The following is an 18860-nucleotide window of genomic DNA, read 5'->3' on the forward strand; positions in this document are numbered from 1 at the left end:
GAATCAAGAAAAGGCTCCTGGAACTAATAATTGATGATACTGGGGTTGCAAGATGCAAGGTCAATTAGAAAAGTCAGTTGCCTTACTTCTTCCACCCATGAACAACTGTCAAGTTAAAAAACTTTGGTAGAACTCTAACACGATGTGTACAGTATGTATATGAGGAAAACTATAAATAAAACTATAAATAAAAACTGTAAATAAGTAGTGACACTCCTTGTTCATTGATTGGAAGACTAAATCATGTTAAGGTGTCTCTTTACATTTTATCTGTGTAATCACCCCCATGCCAATTAAAATTCCTGCAAATTATTTTATGGGTGTGGACACAGATTCTCAAGTTTCTATGAAAGGGCAAAAGACAGAAAATTCAACACAGTCCTGAAGAATAGCAAAGTCAGACAGCTGATACTACCCAACTTTAAGGCTCACTGTAATTGGAAGGTTTAAATAATTTTTTAAAGATATTGGTAGGAAAACTTCGATCAGATTCTACATTTTAAGCATTACTTTCTGATACAGCAGTTTTAGACAGTATTTGTTGGTGTCCTCTATCAGGACCAGATAGCACACTGTACTTCCTACTATCTCTTTTCTCATTTTGACCTTGCGATTTTATTATTTTTGTTCTGATGAATCCCTTTACATAACAAACAATATACTTAGACCACCACTTACTGATTTACTCACCTTGAAATGGCTATTTATCACTAAGAAAAGTGAGAAATACAGTAAATTTCTTTCACCAAAGTTTGGATTGTATTATTACTATTTTCACAGTTTATAATTAACCAAGACAACGCTGTCCTGTAGTTATCCATTAGGGGTGAATTGGAAATAGGGCAGAGGCATTAGAGTTCTTAGTTTTTTTTTTTTTTTTTTTTACAGAGTTAAAGACAGTGAGAGAGAGACAGAGAGAAAGGTCTTCCTTCCATTGGTTTACTCCCCAAGTGGCCGCTACAGCTGGCGCTGTGCCGATCCGAAGCCAGGAGCCAGGTGCTTCCTCCTGGTCTCCCACGTGGGTGCAGGGCCCAAGCACTTGGGCCATCCTCCACTGCCTTCCCTGGCCACAGCAGAGAGCTAGACTAGAAGAGGAGCATCTGGGACTAGAACCAGGTGCCCATATGGGATGCCAGCGCCACAGGCAGAGGATTAACCAAGTGAGCCATGGCGCCAGCCCCTATTTTGCAGTTTTATTTCTTTTCCTGCGCTTATATTATTTTGTCGTTTTCTTTCATTTGCACCAGCCCTGCATAATGTTTAACTTAACTCCATGTTGCTGTGTTTCCTTTTCTTATTTCGTACATGAGTAAAATATATTGATGTTCTCATTGCTTTGCTTTTCTTCTCCAAGAATGATTCATCCTTGTATACTTGATTGTTTGGTTTATAAAAGCTATTTTAAATGCCTGTTGCTTGAGAGTGTCTACCATTTGGTTTTATATCTGAATAAATTGTTGGTCTGAGGATAAATCACAATGTTTTAGAGTGACATTTGTTCTCATTAGCTCTTTGGACACCACTGCAACTTTTTCTCACAGCATTGATTATGCTTGTGGGCCATTATGGGGCCAACCTGATCTTTCCCTCCTATCCCCACTGCACTTGATACAGGTTTTCTGCCTGGAGAATGCTCCTGTTATTGTTGAATTTCTGTGAACTTAGGGAGGAATTCATGATTGCATGAATTTATGATTTTTCCCTGGAATATATATATACATATATAAAATATTTGTTCTACAGATTTAATTCTTTGCATTTTTTGGAAAATTGTCTTGTTTGCATTCCTCACTCCAGTGACATAAATTCTCTTTGCCTGCTCTATTATTTGCCACTCACTTGTTTCACTCTCCCTGGCTTTTCTTCCATTCTAGGTGTGATTATGTCTTTGTTGGTAATTCTGTCATAGCCAAGTTTATACTTGTTAAATTTAGCCATTTGGGGGTTTGGTTTGGTTTTCCTTATAGGTTTTTTGTATCTTCGGTTTTCATTTTACTGTATTGTGTTTCATCTCTTTTTAAGGTTCTCTACTCTTACTAGTCTTATACTTTACTATGTTATTCCACTAAACAAAATCCTGTTTGTAGGAAATTTCTTGTTTTGTTAGTTACCTTTTAGATTAAATGTGTTGCCTGTGGCATATACTGGGGTAACATAGTCAGTATTTGTTCTTTCCTACTGACACTTCCTAACCACTCATTTCATTCAGTACAGTAATATATCCAAGTTCTTGTTCAGTTAGCGGTGGCTAATGCCTTTCTTTCGAGTTTCTGATCAGCACATGAGCATTCAAATTAAACCTCATATTTTTCCTTGTTCCTTGTATATTGAGTCACCTTTCTCTGTGTTTGACAATCTTAGTATAATTTTTTGAAACTTGTCACTCATGTTTCTTGCATATATGTATTGGGTTTTGGATTAGAAATAATGTTTTACTGCAAAGAATCAAATAGTGAATTTAAGGAACCTCCCTTTCTCTTTCAGTTGCACATTCTGAATTGTATGGCATGAAGCACTCCCCTTTTCTTTGAGCCTGAGGTATTTTGACTGGTTTGGTCCTATTTGTTATTCTATCATTAGGATTGGGGAAAGGGAGAGTTTTAGATGTTTTTATTCTACCATCTCAAGTTGGAAGTCTGTACGAATACTTTAAATAAATTTTAATCAAAGTAATATAAACAAATGGTCACAAATCAAATCATGCAAAAATATTGTGTTAAGAAACATCTGAGCTCAGCTCCACTGTGGCTTAACTCAAACCTTACTCCTGGGAAGTATTTTTTTCCTTTTCTCTGGAAATGGAGGAAAAATTTACATACTGTGAAATGCACACTTATTAAGTGTAAAGTTTGATGAGTTATGACAATGACACATACCCTAGTAATCTCTTCTAATAAAATAGGGAACATTTGAGAGAAAGATCCCTTACACGGTTTCCCATTTAATCCTCTTCCCACTCTACCCCCATCTCAGAGGCAATCATTGTATGGTTTTCCTTCACTCTAGATTAGTTTTCCTATTTAAAATTTCATATAAATTGAGCCATACAGTACTCATTCTTTTATGTCTTGCTTTTTTGACTCAGCATACAGTTTTCACATTTCATTTATATTGTAGCATGTATGAGTGGTTTACTCCTTTTTATTGTTGAAAAAATATGAAATTGTTAAATTAAAACTTGTTTATCCTTTCCCTGGATGACAAACTTTTTAAAACCTCTGTCAGCGTTTGTGGATACATCTTTCTATACACTTAGGTTTTCATTTCTCATGAGTAATTCTACCTAAAAGTGGATTTTCTGGTTATAATAGAGTAGTTGTATTTTTAACTTTATGAGAAACTATTAGAATAATTTATTATAATTAGAACAATTTATAATTTTTATTCCATTTTACACCCTCTGGCAATGTGTGAGAGTTTTGATTGCCTCTTCTCAAAAGCATGTGGTACGGTCAGTCTTTTTCATCTTTGCCATTTTAATGACATTGTGGTATATGCCGCTTTGATTCTAATTTTATTTCCTTGATGATTGATTGATGTTAAGTACTTTTTCATGTGATTTTCAGCCATTTCTGTACTTTCCTTTATGAAATGTCTATTCAAATATTTTTTGCTGATTTTTTATTCAGTTTTTATTGCTGAATTGTAGAAATGGTTTGTGCAGTCTGGATACAAGGCCTTTATCAGATTATAGGAATTGCACATATTTTCTACCAGCCTGCAGCTGTCATTTATTTTCATAATGGTGTCTGTGGATGAACAGAAGTCTTACATTTTGGTGAGATATAAGTCTCTCTTTTCATAATAATTTTGTGAATAGCAGTTTATAGATAAAAAATCAGTACCTAACTCATCTTTTCTTCTGTAGAGTTTTGCTTTTATAGTTTGGTCTATGATACTTTTTTAAAAAGATTTATTTATTTATTTGAAAATCAGAGTTACACAGAGAGAGGAGAGGCAGAGAGAGAGGTCTTCCATCTGATGGTTCACTCCCCAGTTGGCCGCAACTGCCAGAGCTGCGCCAATCTGAAGCCAGCAGCCAGGAGCTTCTTCAGGGTCTCCCATGTGGGTGCAGGGGCCCAAGGACTTGGGTCATCTTGTACTGCTTTCCCGGGCCATAATAGAGAGCTGGATTGGAAGAGGAGCAGCCAGGACTAGAACCAGCACCCATGTGGGATGCTGGCACTTCAGGCCAGGACGTTAACCCGCTGCACCACAGTGCCAGACCTGGTCTATGATACTTTCAAAGTTAATTTTGTGTAGGATGTAAAGAGTGGTTAATTTTCTGTTTTTATAGATGCTCATTTTTAATTTATTTATGAGTATATGTAAGCAAAACAGTTGTAGTTCTGTTTGTTGACAATGCTTTCCTTTTTCCATTGAACAGCTTGGATTCCTTTATCAAAGATGAATACCAGACTGTCTTGATTGCTGTAGCCTAATGGTAAGTGTTGAAAGTAATTATTAATAGTTCTCTAACTTCTCTTTCAAAATTCTTTTGACTATTTGAGTCTGTTACATTTCATATGGATATTTCTTTATTTGAGATGCAGACAGACAGATCTTCCATCCAATGATTCACTCCCCAAATGCTGGTCACTGGGCCAGGTTGAAACTTGGAGCTGGAGACTCAATCCAAGTCTCTCACGAGCCTGCCAGGGACCCAACTGCTTAGCCATTTTGGGCTGCCTCCCGGGTGTGCATTGGCAGAAATCTGGAATCAAGAACAGAGCACGGACTTGCAACCAGGCACTCTGGTGTAGATTGTGGGTACCCCAACCGACATATTCACTGCTAGGCCAAATAATCACCCCCATAGAAATTTTACAATCAGTAAATGAAATTCTGCAGAAAGGCCTGTTGGATTTGAAGTCAGATTCTGCAGAATTTGTAATCCAAGTTTTAAACAATAGACATCAGTACTGAACCTTGAAGTCTAAGAATTTATATACTTGGAGGAACATGCGTTTATTTAGGTTGTCATTAATTTCTATTAGATGGAACTTTTAGTGTAGAGATCATTAATGTATATTGTGATTTTTGATGCTGTTGAAAGTGATATTGTTAGTTTTATTTTCCAAATATTTATTGCATAACTTGATGGTCAGTTTTGTGTGACAATTTGGCTATTGTTATACCATCAGTTAGTAATCTAAGTGTTATGAGGCTTGATAAACATCTATTATCAGTTTACTTTAGTAAATGAGATTAGCCTTGCTGAGCTGGCTGGGCTTGATCTAATCAGTTGAGTGGCTTTAAAGGATTCCTGAGAAAGGAATCCCTCCTGGCCACTGCAGCTTCCATGCCCACATGGGTTTTCAGCCCATCTTCCTGACTGCCTGCCCCACACAGTTTGGATTTACCTGGCCAGCCTTGAAAGTCAGGTTATATCCTACTGGTTCTGCCACTTTGACGGAACTCTGATTTTGAGACACTTTGAATACAGAAATAAAAATGGCTTTTGAACATGGATCCTGAGAAACTTAAGCTTGTTCTACCAGCTTTTTGGTGGATATTTTGATTGTTTACCTCTATAACCATACCACTTGTGGGGAAAGTTTCACTTCTTTTCAGTCTAATGATTTTTCTTTATTTTCTGTCTTTTACTATAATCAAATTAAATGTCTTCTTCATGTCAAGCAGTAATTCTTGTCTTGAAATATACCTTGCCTAATACTAATAAAGGCACTGTATATTTTTCAGATGAATTTTAATATCATATATCTTTTCCACTCTCTTTTATATGTAATTTGAGTTTTTACATGAAATATTTATTTTTCATAAATAACATGTCACTAATTCTTTTGTTTTTAAATTGTCTGTTTTTAATTGAAACAATTAATCATTTTCATTTACTGTAATTGTTGATCTGGTAAGTGTAAATTTTTAATATACTTTGAATTTTCTCTTAATTCTACCTGTGCCTTTTGTTTTATTATAATTTTTTTACCCCTTTCAGATTGAATATTTTTTAATATTTTATTTCCTTCTTCTAATAACTTACTAGTGATAGCAATTGTTCTTTGTATACTTTTTCAGTGATTGTTTTAGATATGATAATATGCACCTTTAATTTATTATAATCTATTTTAACACTCTCATTTATGGAAGACATGGAACATTACAGTCAGTTCAAGCTGCTGTAACAAAATACCACAGACTGGTCATTTATACCCTCAAAAAAGAAAAAATATTTCTCATAGTCCTGGAGGCTGGGAAGTCCAAAACCAAGGTGCCGGTAGATGTGGGGTCTGGTCATTCTCCGCTTCATGTTGCACCCTCTGCTGTAGAAAGGGCAAATGACAGATCAGGTGGAGCGGCCAGGCAGCTCTCAGAAGTCTATTTTATAAGGTTATTCCTGCTCCCAGGGGCCCAAGCTCTTCATACCACCACAATGGGGATGAAGTCTCAACTTCAGTTTTGGAAGCAAACAAGCATTCAGAAAATAGCGGGCAGTATGTGGAAAAAGTCAGTTTGCCATGGGTTCTGAGTGTGCCATGCAGTTTTGCAAACTGTGGTAGTAATGTCAGGACTGCTCTACTCTTCCCAGGCCAATGTGTTTATGGTAGTGTTCACGACGAGCAACACTGAGGAATGGAGTAAGAATTTCCCCTCAGGAGTGAATAAGCCTGAGTCAAATTGCTGTTAAAAGTATAACTCGGATATGACACAAACCCACTGCTTGCACAGCCTCTGTGTGGGCCCATTTTATTTGCTCCCAGAGGACTTTGGGGGCAAGGAAATCTCACGCAGACCAACGTGCAGTTTGCTCACTCTCCACTGAGGAATAGAGGCTTTTTGCTTCATCCAGCAATTTCATGTATTATACCAGTGTCCAAGAGACAGTAATAGACTAGCTTATTAGTTTGGGATGGGTTGAATTACAGATGCTTTACAGTTCCTCATCCAGGCATTTCCATTTCTTTCCTGCTGTCCTTTGTGTTCTTCTTGTCCTGTATGCTTTAATATATATGTGATAAAGTCATCAATACATCGTTTTTATTGTAACAGTAAATCATCTTTTAAAGAATTATGAAACAGGAAAACATTTTATTCACATATTTACTATTTATCCATTCCTTAGGTGATTTTGTTTTTCTCAACTTTGTGTGTTGTTGGCCTTTGATAAAAAGAGAATTTCCTAAAAGCTTTCAGGGGACATAGTGCGGAGTGGGCAGAACGTAATTAATAAATACACCTCAGTGCTCCTATACCCCATAGTCTGAATTCTTTCCTCTGCATTATACCAAGGAATTTCTGGAATCTGAGCTTTGTTTAGTGAGGACCACCATTGAGCATCTATGACTTTGTTTATTAGCACAGCAAGGAAGTAGAAACGACTTATTCCTACAACTAAAGATTAAATTCCATTTCTCTGGATATTTGCCTTTATCAAGACACAGCTGGGTGGTCAATGTCATGCACACTGGGAATCAGCAGTCTTCATAGTCATTGACTTTGAGAGCTCTGTGACGTTAGAGGTAAGCTACCATCTAAGAAAAGTTATAGGAATTGCTTCATTTTTGCCTTTGAGAGTTGGAAATTTGATAAAGATATTCCCTTCTTTTAACATATCTGGAACCTCCTAAGTAGTCACCCCATTCAGTAGGTTTTGGGTTCCTCATGCCCTTCATGAGGAGTTTGCAGTTGCCTTGCACTCAGAGGGCAGTTGAAATCAAGTAAATGATATCATTAGGTATTTGCCTTCAGCTCCAGTTTGGCCAGATTTCTGTACTGATTCTTCAAGGTCTGTTACACAGAATCTCAATTAACTATAGAATAAGCCAGGGCTGGTGCTGTGGCACAACAGGTTAACGTCCTGGCCTGAAGCTCCAGCATCCCATATGGGTACCAGTTCTAGTCCCAGTTGCTCCTCTTCCAATCCAGCTCTCTGCTATAGCCTGGGATAGCAGTAGAGGATGGCCCAAGTCCTTGGGCCCCTGCACCCATATGGGAGACCTGGAAGAAGCTCCTGGCTCCTGGCTTCGGATCGGCACAGCTCTGGCCGTTTTGGCCATCTGGGGAGTGAACCAGTAGATGAAAGACCTCTCTCTGTCTCTACCTCTCTCTGTACTCTGTCTTTCAAATAAATAAAATAAATCTTTTAAAAAAAACTATAGGATAAGGCAGGATTCAGAAGTAAATGAATATCACAAGAATAAAGGGACTCTATTAGAAGGAACTTGGATAACTCATGAATTTTATAAGGATTATAGCACAAGGTTCAAGCAACAAGTAGACTCAAGCAGGAAGTGTAGCCACCATCTTTTATCAGGGACAGCCTGTTATCAGCACTAGATATTACTGCAGCTGCCCTTGAAGATTTATTTGTGCACCTTCATACTTAACATCACTGACTTCTGCTTCCAAGTTCTGGATAGCAGTGTTCAGTGGCAGAATTTATATACTAGTCCATATCACCCCGAGGAGAAATTTTCCGTTTGTCCTACATAGTTGAATATATGGACCTGAGCGTGTACAACATTGCACACACGAACAATATTTCAGAAAAGAAGTTGATTGGATAATGAATAGTGAAAACAAGCACAAATAAATATAAATAAGCCAACAACATTCTACCATATCCTAAATTCCAAAAAATGTATTTATTTGGACTTCAGTTAGTTTGGTGAATTTTCTGGACACATCTAGCTTGTTGGCTCCGCCCACTCCCACTTTTTAAGTTGTTCCATTTCAATTGCTCTGTTTTCTGTTTGTCAATGCAAGATGAGAGTGAATGCCAATCTAATTCCAGTGCCTTTGTGAGTGAGCTGGCTTGTTCTTCCTCTCCTCCTAGAAAACATGATTTTTTTTTTTTACTCCCTGGAGTTGTGAAATTTCCTTAGGTGGCACTTCTTGCATTCATCCTGCTGAGCATTTCAGAAAGTCATTTAACCTCAGGAATGATGGTATTCTTCAGCTTCTTGATGATGTGTTTTCCTTCCATCTTCTCCATTCCACTCTTTGGAAACTCTTAGTAGCCAAATATTATACGTTTTTGAAGTTTCACTGTTTAAGTTTATTGAATACTCTCTGCAATGGGTAAATCTCTTTTCTTTTTTTTTTTTTTTTTTTCAGTTTGATGAGTTTATGTGTATGTGTGTCTGTGTGTGTACAATTTTTTTTTCTTTCAGTCAAGGGAAGAACAAGAACCCAGTTCTTATTCTTGATCTTCCTCTAAAAATTGTTTTTGCCTTAAGGATAGTCCCTTTCCTTCTTTAGCATTTGCTGAAAATATTTTCACTGACTCTTTCATTTCTAAATAAAAATGTATTTAAAATTCTTTATTTTCAGGTAGCAGATGTTTAACCAGGCAGTTGAGATGCCAGTGTCCCACACCGGAGCATGAGGATTCAATTGCCAGCTCTGGCTCTTGACTCCAGCTTCCTGACGATACAGACCCTGGGAGGCAGCATTGAAGGCTCAAGTAGTTGCATCCCTGGCACCCATATGAGAGACCTGGATTGCCTACAAGCTCCTGGCTTCAGCCCTGACCTAGTCCTGAGCTGTTGGCCTTTGGGAGGTGGGAATTTGCCATAGTGGATTAAACTGCCGCTTGGGACTCAAGAATCCCAAATCAGGGTGCTAGCTTGAGTCCTAGCTACTCTTGTTTCCAGTCTTGCTCCCTGTTAGTGCACCCAGGAGGTAGCAGATGATGGCCTAAGTGCTTGAGTCCCTGCCAACCAAGTAGGAGGTTTGATGGAGTTCCTGGCTTCAGCCTGGCGCAGTAGTGGTTGTTGCAGTCATGCGAGAAGTGAAGCAGTGGATGAGAGATCACTCTGTCTCTCTGCCTCAGACACTCTCCCTTACAAGTAAATAAAAACAAGTAAGTCTTATTTTTAAAGGCTGGGAAGTTTGAGATGGGGCAGCAGCCTCTGGTGAGGGCCTTTTCGCTGGAGTGAAGGACTTCTGTGAAGTCCTAGGGCAGTGCAGGACATCCCATGATGAGAGAACATCCTAGCTAAGGTCTCACCTCCTCATCACAGAAGCTGCAGTCACATTGGATGAGGACCTCTCTATTAATCTCTATTAATCTCAATTACTTCCCAAAGGTTCCGTCTCTAAATACCAAAGTCAGATTAAGTTTTCACCCTCTAAATACCTCACTATGAGAATTAAATTTCAACATGATGTTTGGCAGGACATACAGATCATAGCAGGCCGATACCAGCTTAGTAAATGGCCACATCTGGTTTCATGGGTGTCATCTTGGTACCTTTAAAGGGCTCAGCTGCACGAACAGTCCCTGATACACGTGCCCTTAGAGGGAGCAAATGGCAGCGACTCTGTAGAAGTTGGTAGGACCTTAGAGCAGCTGGTGCTGCCACTGTGTCAAACCTAAACCAGCCCTGACCAGTAGGCAACAACTTCTCATTTCCAAAGTCAGCAAATGAATGCTCAGTTACTAAATCCAATGAGTGTGATTCTGTGTTCATTATACTCAGATTCATATAATTCCTTCTGAGTCAACCCCAACCTTAGAAATAATTGACCCCTCCCTCCTTCTTGGGAAATGTTCTGGACCTGGCCTCTGTAACACCACATTCTCACTTTTCTCCTGCCTCGTTCCTTAGTGAATTTTGGTCTCTAATGGCTCTTTCTCCTGTGCCAGCCCTCTAAGTGGCCCTGGCAACTGACTTTCTCTGATTACATTCCCTCCCTAGGTGATATTTTTCAGATACTAATAATGCTTGATAGATGCCAGCAGCAGTGCTGGTTTTTCTTAGTCCTCTTTTTTTCCAAGTTGTCTTCCCTACCTTGCAATGAATTAGGTTATGAGTAACAGAGCTTGCAGCCAAAAGCAACTTTGAAAGCAAGAGAACACAGAAGTATTGGTGTGTATTGGTCATGGTTCTCAGCTGTGGACAATAGAATTCACTGTTCTTATCACTGCTGTTTATTAAAGAATGGGAGAAAGCACACAAGGTCACTGGAAGACTAGAGGTATGGAGGCTGTCCCTTCGAGACAAACTCCCTGAACCATCCTTCTGCATTTCTGGTTTGTCCACTGCTTCTACTGCCATCTGCAGAGCACGCTATCTCTACTGTTGCCCCCAAAGAGATGCTGCCACCCTCTGTTCCTTGTGCAGTTCTGTTCCAGCTCCAACCTCTTTTCATGGGTGTGTTTGATGACAGGAATGAAGTCATGTTTCTTTACACCCTAGGCAAAGGAACTTGAGAATGGTAGCTTTGTTTCCATATTGGCAAGGTAAGATTCGTAACATAGGGAGCTCCCAGAATCTAGAGGAGTTCAGAACACGTTGGGCAGTCACAGTGGCCTAGGTTCACTCTGGAGGGGCTGAAGACATTACTTGCACAGGCTTTTCAATTCTCTGCGATTTCTCCTGGCCTTGCCCTTCTCTGTTGCTCATATTTTCTTCTGGATGGCTTTGCTAGAGGACTAGTGTTCTATCAGTGAAGTCAACAACTATTGAAAGTTCTCTTGGTGTCACACCCTGTTCGAGCAGGTGGCCTGTGCCCAATAGGGAGTCAAGAGAGACTATCCCAGGTAACTTGTTATGAAGACCAAGGACTTTTTTCCCTGAAGCGTCTACTGCAGTGCACATCCTTTTGAACAAGGTCTTTCCTGAAGCATTACCCTGGAAAGCAAGCAGAAGCAGGTGATTGACTGAAGCCCACCCTGGGCTACCGAGGCCTTGGTGAAGGGAGCTTCTCTTGTAGCACACAGGGTATTTGTGGAAGGGGTGAAAACACAAAAACAACACAGAGGGAATGAATGCTGGTTGACCCCACAGAGTAAACATCCAGTGCATTGGTTCTATCAGTCTAATTGAACCGATGAGTCAGCGAGTTTTTGCTTTTCTACCCCCATCTACCAAATGAAATTTGTCATTTAAATAAAGAGTATGCCCTTAGCAGAACCTAAAATTACCTCATTTGATAGTCAGTTGCTAACACAGTTCTGTCTTTAATTCTTTCCTTAAATTTTGAATTTATTATGAGTTTGCATTTCTTTCCACAGCTCTTATTTTCTTTATTTCTGCTCCTCTCCTTGCCTTTATCCCTCTAAAATACTCAGTTTCTTATGCAAGTGGAGTCCTCAGTTTCAAATTTCCCATCTTTAAACTCTGTTAGGCCACTTGTAGGGTCAATATGTGAAACCAATTGCAGTAGTACATTTAAGATTCTTTGATGAGGAAGCTCTTTGTTAAATAAGATTTTCCTGTTCAAATTCTAGAATGGATTCTTGCTTACTATGAAGGGAAATTTAAGCTACTCTGTTAAAGTTTATTCATTCACAAGGAATTTGTGCTTTCGAAGTCTGCCCTTACTGAATCTATAAAGCAGGTAAAATTATTAATTTTAAAGTTTTATTGAAGGAATTTTTTTTAAAGATGTATTTGTTTGAGAGTCAGAGTTACAGAGGGAGATTGGTTTTCCATCCACTGGTTCACTTCCTAAATGATTGTAACAGCCAGGGCCAGGCCAGGCCAAAACCAGGAGCTAAGAGCTTCATCTGGGTCTCCGGTGTTGGTGCAGGGGGCCAGGCACTTGGGTCATCTTCTGTTGCTTTCCCTGGCACATTAAAACAGATAGCTGGATTGGAAGTGAAACAGCCAGGACTTGAACCTGCACTCAAATGGGGTGTTGGGAACACAGGTGACAGTTTAACCTTCTGGGCCACAACAATGGCTCCTGAGGATTTTTAAAGTTCAATTGTGTTGTTATTTCAAATTAACAACACAGATCTGGCAGCTAGCTTTAGTGTTCACTATATTTGCTTATTTTTCATTGAAAAAAAATGGTTTTGAAATATTTTAACCTTCTTTCTTGTGATGGCTTTTTATGATGACCTTGGAACTGATATTAAAACATACTGCCTTTGATTCACGTAGGGTCACAGACTTTGTGCTTCTCTGATTTTCTTCTCTCCACCCTAATTGTTGATTTGCAGTTTCAGTTTCTTAACCCTGCATTTTGCTGGCTTTGTTCCAGATCGACCTCCCCTGCAAACTGAATTTTTTAGTTAGTCTACTCCGTGCCCTTAATACCATGGTGAATCCCATATAGTTTTATTTAGAACCAGGTTAAATCAATTATCTTACTCAATCCCAGCTCAGAAATGATATACTCCCTTTATAGTTTGTAAACTTATTTTGTATATTCTCAGAGTATATTCCAGGTTATTAACTACTCCCATTTCATTTTTGGTAATTCCCTTGGCTTGGATTTTCTGTTGTGAAACATATCAGAATTTTCTCTAATGTTCAGTTATAATCATCATTATCAAGATTACTCACTGACATCAATTTTTATAGTCACGCTGTTACCATCCCTTCTCTGCATTTCTACATGTGTCACTTTTTCTAGAATATGCCTTCACTTTTTTCTCTAGCAAGATACAACTGAAAAAATGAGTCCACTCTACACTTCTTTTTATAGGCAGACTCCTCCACTATGTATTTCGTAACTGTCCTAAACACTTAAACACAAAATTTTCCATGGACTATAGTTTGTTCTTGCTTGTAGCTTGCCTCTCATATGTATGTTTATATAATCATACATATTTTTAATGATGGAAGAGAGCTTATTTGTTCTTTTTGACTAATGGCTTCATATGAAACATGAAAAAAATAAGTCTCTTTTTCACAGCTGTGGATACCTTATAATATATTCTAAAGTATTCCTTAAATTGCTTTCATCTTCTCAGTGGCTTTTTTGTAGTAATTTTGAATTTAAATTTTCAATAAGTTGAAAAATTAAGTAAACAAGCCCTTGGGAGTTAAAAATAGCAACACCATGAGGGATTTCCCAGTGGGGCTACATAAGAAAGATTAGAGTTGAGGGTTGAAAGTCTAATAGCATGAGTAATGAAGCGAGTGTGATCTGTCTTAAATATATTTACACATTTATGAAATGTAAGCTTGGACCACGTAGAGTCCATAAATTAAATAGCAAAAGAGGAATCCAAGATGAAATCATTTTATTACATAGGAAAGCTTAATTTATCAACTTTGCAATCCCAGAAAGCTGTCTTTTTATTTTTCAGAATCCTTTTGCTTGTTTTGGTGTTTAGCCCAATGAAAGATATCTCAGGAGATCATATTTTATAAATGAACGCAAACATATGAAGCAACTTGATGGCTTGGAGCTTATATTTAAACAAGTTTGTATTACCCTGGTTTAATTATGTTATGCTTAATGTAGACAACTCATATTTCTATTCATATTTCTGGTCTCAGAAGCTCAGAAACTAGAACTGGGGAGTCACATGAATCTATAGAATCAGCTTTGCTAATTCCATACAGATGTCTCAGTGCATTCCTGTAAATTTTCAGACTGAAAAGGAAATGTTAGTTACGCCCTGCCCCTTTACAGCCCAGGGTAAAATATTTCACATATTATACATATGTTTTACTAACAGAAAAAAAAGACCAAAACTTTTAAATGGTCATTTGAGGCTTGGTATTTTACTATTAAGGGAACAAGTGTATTTAAAACTCAACACACAATTCCTTTGCAGACATCAATCCCCATATTTGAAAGCATAAAGTGTAATTTATATTTTTAAGTAGTAATTGAGGGAAACAGTCTATTGAAGAAAATTTATATCTATTTCCAACATACCAAATAATATAGTTGTCATGTGGTTATGTTTACTGTAACCGCAGGAGGAAGGATATGATTGTTCTTCATAGATACTGACAAGGGCAAAGACAGGACCAGAAGGAATTATGCAGTGACTAGGATAGTGCTCACTGCACAGCTTGGATTTTTGGCTGGTGTCTGCATTCTGCAGACCTGTACATACAAAATGGCTTAGTAGCTAATGGACCAAGAGCTGTTGGTCAGGTATTGAAGAAATCTCTAATATTGTCTGGGAGAGGCAACTGCATAGTGTGTTTGCCGACCCTTCCCTTCCTTTGGCCTTCTTTCCAACTGAACCTGAACTTGACTCTTGGGTGTTTCTCAACACAGTATGATAAGTAATCATGAACGTTCAGACAGGATGGGCACACATCGTGAAGACTTAAATGTTCTCTCTGATTTACTGGCTCTCTCACTTTCTAATGAGTAAACTGAAATTCAGAAAAGCCAAGAGACTAGTCAAAAATCATTTGTCTTGAATGCTTCAGTAGAATCTGAATCTCTGAATTTAGTCCCGACAACTTACATGACAATAGCGGTAACCCTTGAAATTTCCCTAATGATCATTCATCAATCAACTAATCTCCAAATGTACCAGAAACCTGGCATGCTCTGGTAAAACACCTACTCTGGGGGATAACATCAACCTGCACTGGAACCCTGAATTCAGATCCATGAACTTGGAAACTGCTATCAGAAAACAGATTCATTTTTAAAGAGTGTAGTGGCAGACAGGACAGATGGCTCTGAGTGATGGCTAAAATATTTCGGGGATGTGTAGGTGGCAAGTCTTGGAAGAGGAGGGATGACAGACAGTTTACAGGTTCTGGTATCAGGGCTTGCATAAGGGGCTGTGTGCCCTAGTGTCTAAAGATAATTTAGCAGAGACTGGCAGATTTGCTTGCCTCAGTTGTCTAGGCTGTTCGACTGCTTGTTCTTATAAATCAGGGGTTGGCTCTTCACATATGCTTACATTGGAGAAATACTGACAGCAAGCCTTGTAACAAGGTGTTGGGTAACACAGTTAACTCCTCCTCCCCGGTTTTCAGAAGTTGGAGTGAGCTAGAGTAGGTTAGTGTGGGGGTGACTGGTGACTAAGCATTGTTTGTAAACCCTAGACAGCTGTCATCCTGGGTGTATGACATTGCAGCCTAAAACTGAACTCCTTTGAGTACGATGATGGTGCCGACTTGCAACTGGTTGGCTCCTCACAGCCAGTACAAGAATCACACCCTGGCTTGGTGTTCCTGAATACTTGCTATTTAAAAGGAGCTACATCCAAAAGAATAAGCATGGATAGGCTATATTAACAATCAAACGGAAGCCTGCTTTGGACTTTGGGAGTTTGACCTGTCCTATCATTTATCTTGGTTATGGCAAGAAGTTAGGGGGAGTGAAAGCATTTGTAGACAGACCGCAGTGATCATTTTACATTTGCCATCTTTCTACACTCAGAGGTGGCAGAGATCTGGAGGCAAAGTGCTCCCTTGATGCTGTGTTTGGTGTGAATTGGGAGCATCAAGGAGATGCTGGAGTGTCAGGTAAAAGAAGTGCAAATCTAACAGTGAACCTGCCTTCAAACCCTGCTTTCCTCTACCCCTTGAATCCAAGTGTTGTCATCTGTGCCTATATGAAGGTAAACATTCCTAAGTTTTATATTTCTAAAGCCTTTGGTGAACCTGATCAGGCAGGGCCAGAGGATAGAATAAACAGATTCAAAAATACTGCACACTCCACCCTATAAGAGTACAGGGTGATTGGTGGGTGATTAGACCAATAGTTGGGGAGATTCTAGGTACCACAAGAAAGCATTCCAGTCTGCTTAACCAGACAGACACTGGTAAAATTATTGAATCTTCCCAGTACAGAATTTGTGGAAGAGAGTGTGGTTTTCTATTAAGCTAATAGCCACATTTTATTTTACTGAGCCTTCTAGATGAGCTTTTGGTTGTGTAAATTGGGGTTAGCATGTGTAGTACTCTCTGAGCAATGGGATGTGGGAGAGGGTGATTGATACACAGAGGTGTGACAAGTACCTTGGATTTAGAGCTTTGGGGGTAGTGGGGATGTTGTATCAGTTGGAGATTCTGGCAGGAAACAGATGGCATATTCAAATTAGGTAATTAGAAACTAATTTAGGGACCAGCATTTTGGCATAGTGGGTGGAGCCTACCAATGTGCCTGGGAAGGCAATGGAAGATGGCCCAAGTCCTTGGACCCCCCCTATACCCTCGTGGGAGACCCAGAAGCTACTGGCTCTTGACTTTGGCCTGGTCCAGCCTGGGTCATTTGCAGCCATTTGGGAAGTAAACCAGTGGATGGAAGTTCTCTATCTCTCTTATCTCCCTCTCTCCATGACTCTGCCTTTCAAATAAATAAGTAAATGTAAAAAAAGGGGGGGGGGTAGGCAGTATTTAGAGAAATCATAAGCGATAGGAAAGAGTTGCTGCATCATTACTATTACTAGACCTTAAAGGAAGGATTTGTTATCAAAACGTGCAGGCAGCAAGTCCTGTGATGAAAGGGCTTTTTCAAAGGGGTGAAACTCCCAAAGAGAGAATGGGCAAGGGCAAGGTGAAGAAGGGTGGAGATACACAGGATCTGAGAGGGAAGGCAGCACTTATCTTCAAAAAATATGTTTAGAAGGCTTTGCTATATGATGTGGGATGTAAACCACTAGTTTATCTCGTCATGAAAATGTCATCAGTGCTTCTTGGAATTAAATGCATCTGTGTGTGTGCACTTGCTGAAGGGTTTTATGAAGTTAACTTTAAGGCAGGTCCCACATGGGTTCAGCCACAAAAAAATTCAGTTGGATTTAGTGACCAGTTTTTGAGACATATTTCAATAACAGTGTTTCTTTTCAAGTAATAAGCAGGAATTCTCCCTTTTGACTTATTTTTAAAGAAGCTCTCTTCCTCTCACTAGTAAAATTAAGGCAGATTATTAAGTTGTGGCTCATGGACTGTAGGGGTTCTTGGTTTCCTAACTGGGAAGCTTTCACAGCTGGGTCTCAGAACCTAAGGTGGTGCATCGCACAGAGTGGACTGAGCTCAACTAATGTGTGAATGAATGGATTGAAAAGCTGTAGACTCAAGCCACTGCCTGCCTCTGACAAGATAAATCGTGGGAATAATGTACCCCTTTCCAGAAGCACAAGGCCTCCTTCCTTTTTCTGTCCTGTTTTTGTGTTACTTATTGCACCTCATGAGATAGGGGAGTTGAGTAGCATGGCCACCACAACTCCAGGCAGAAGCAGACAGGAGAAATTCTAGATCTGCAGAAGTTCATGGAAATGTGTTTCACAATGAGGAAGGCTGCCTGGTTCCCCTTCTGAGCTCTCTACGGAACTCACCCATTCTCATGCAGAAAAACAGCACCCTGGCAAATCCACAGTGTGAGTTTGAGGAGCTTCTTCATTGTTCTCCAGATGGACATCAAAGGAGGAAGCCTCGTGAAGAGCTTGCTATGGAGTCATTACATCTCACTCTGCCTGCGTCCTTACACTGCATTCTGATAAGTCTACAACACAGAGAGTATCTCTGAATGTAGTGACAGTTTCTCTTTATTTAGAACTCTTTCCAGTGATGCTCCCTTTCCTTAACAGCCACTGCTTGTCTGGGAAGCACAATGGATCTTTGAACATGCTTTGGCAACAACTTTTCCATTATTCCTGGGTTTCTTCCGCCGTTGCTTTTACATCATCAATACAGATGTCTCTGTATCTTTGCCAATTTATTTGATGGTGTGTTTAAAACTGATCTAAACACTTAAGAATCCATTCTTCTGTTGTCTTTGTGTCAAATGCTTTATGAAGCAATAAATCAACCTAGACAAACTTGTTATACACTCTGCAAACATCTTTACTCTTTCCCCGTGAACCATGAATATTTCTTATATCTTTGCCTAAGGACTAATTTTTCAAGTATGTTCAGAGTATGTTCCTGGGACCAACATGCCAAATGATGTTACTGATTGTAATTCTGCAGGTTTATTCATCCCTTGTGCTTACTGCTTCATTAGCTAATAGTGGTAAGTTCATATCTAACAACATATTATTCTTTTTTGTGTGTGCAATGTTGTAACTTATTTTTAGGGATCTTTTGAACTTATTAATGTTAGAGCAAGGTCGGTAATTCAAAATTTCATTTATACCAACAGTTTTTAGTCTTGTTGTTCCACTTACATCACCTTTCTCTAGTATACCTGCTTGGATCCGCCTGGGAGAGCTCTTTTTTTTTTAATGTATT

At 39.1% G+C, this 18860-nt stretch overlaps 1 long non-coding RNA gene across 4 annotated transcripts in view; it reads left to right on the top strand.

Annotated features, from left to right (window-relative positions):
• LOC138850135 (uncharacterized) overlaps positions 1-18860 on the top strand; it is a 155009-nt gene that overhangs the window by 3801 nt on the left and 132348 nt on the right. For all 4 annotated transcript variants that reach the window (XR_011389696.1, XR_011389695.1, XR_011389698.1 and 1 more), the window contains exon 2: positions 4388-4444. This is a non-coding gene — a long non-coding RNA (uncharacterized lncRNA). The remainder of the gene's footprint in view (positions 1-4387; positions 4445-18860) is intronic.

The sequence above is a fragment of the Oryctolagus cuniculus genome, chromosome 6 (genome assembly GCF_964237555.1).
Source record: "Oryctolagus cuniculus chromosome 6, mOryCun1.1, whole genome shotgun sequence".
NCBI lineage: Eukaryota > Metazoa > Chordata > Mammalia > Lagomorpha > Leporidae > Oryctolagus > Oryctolagus cuniculus.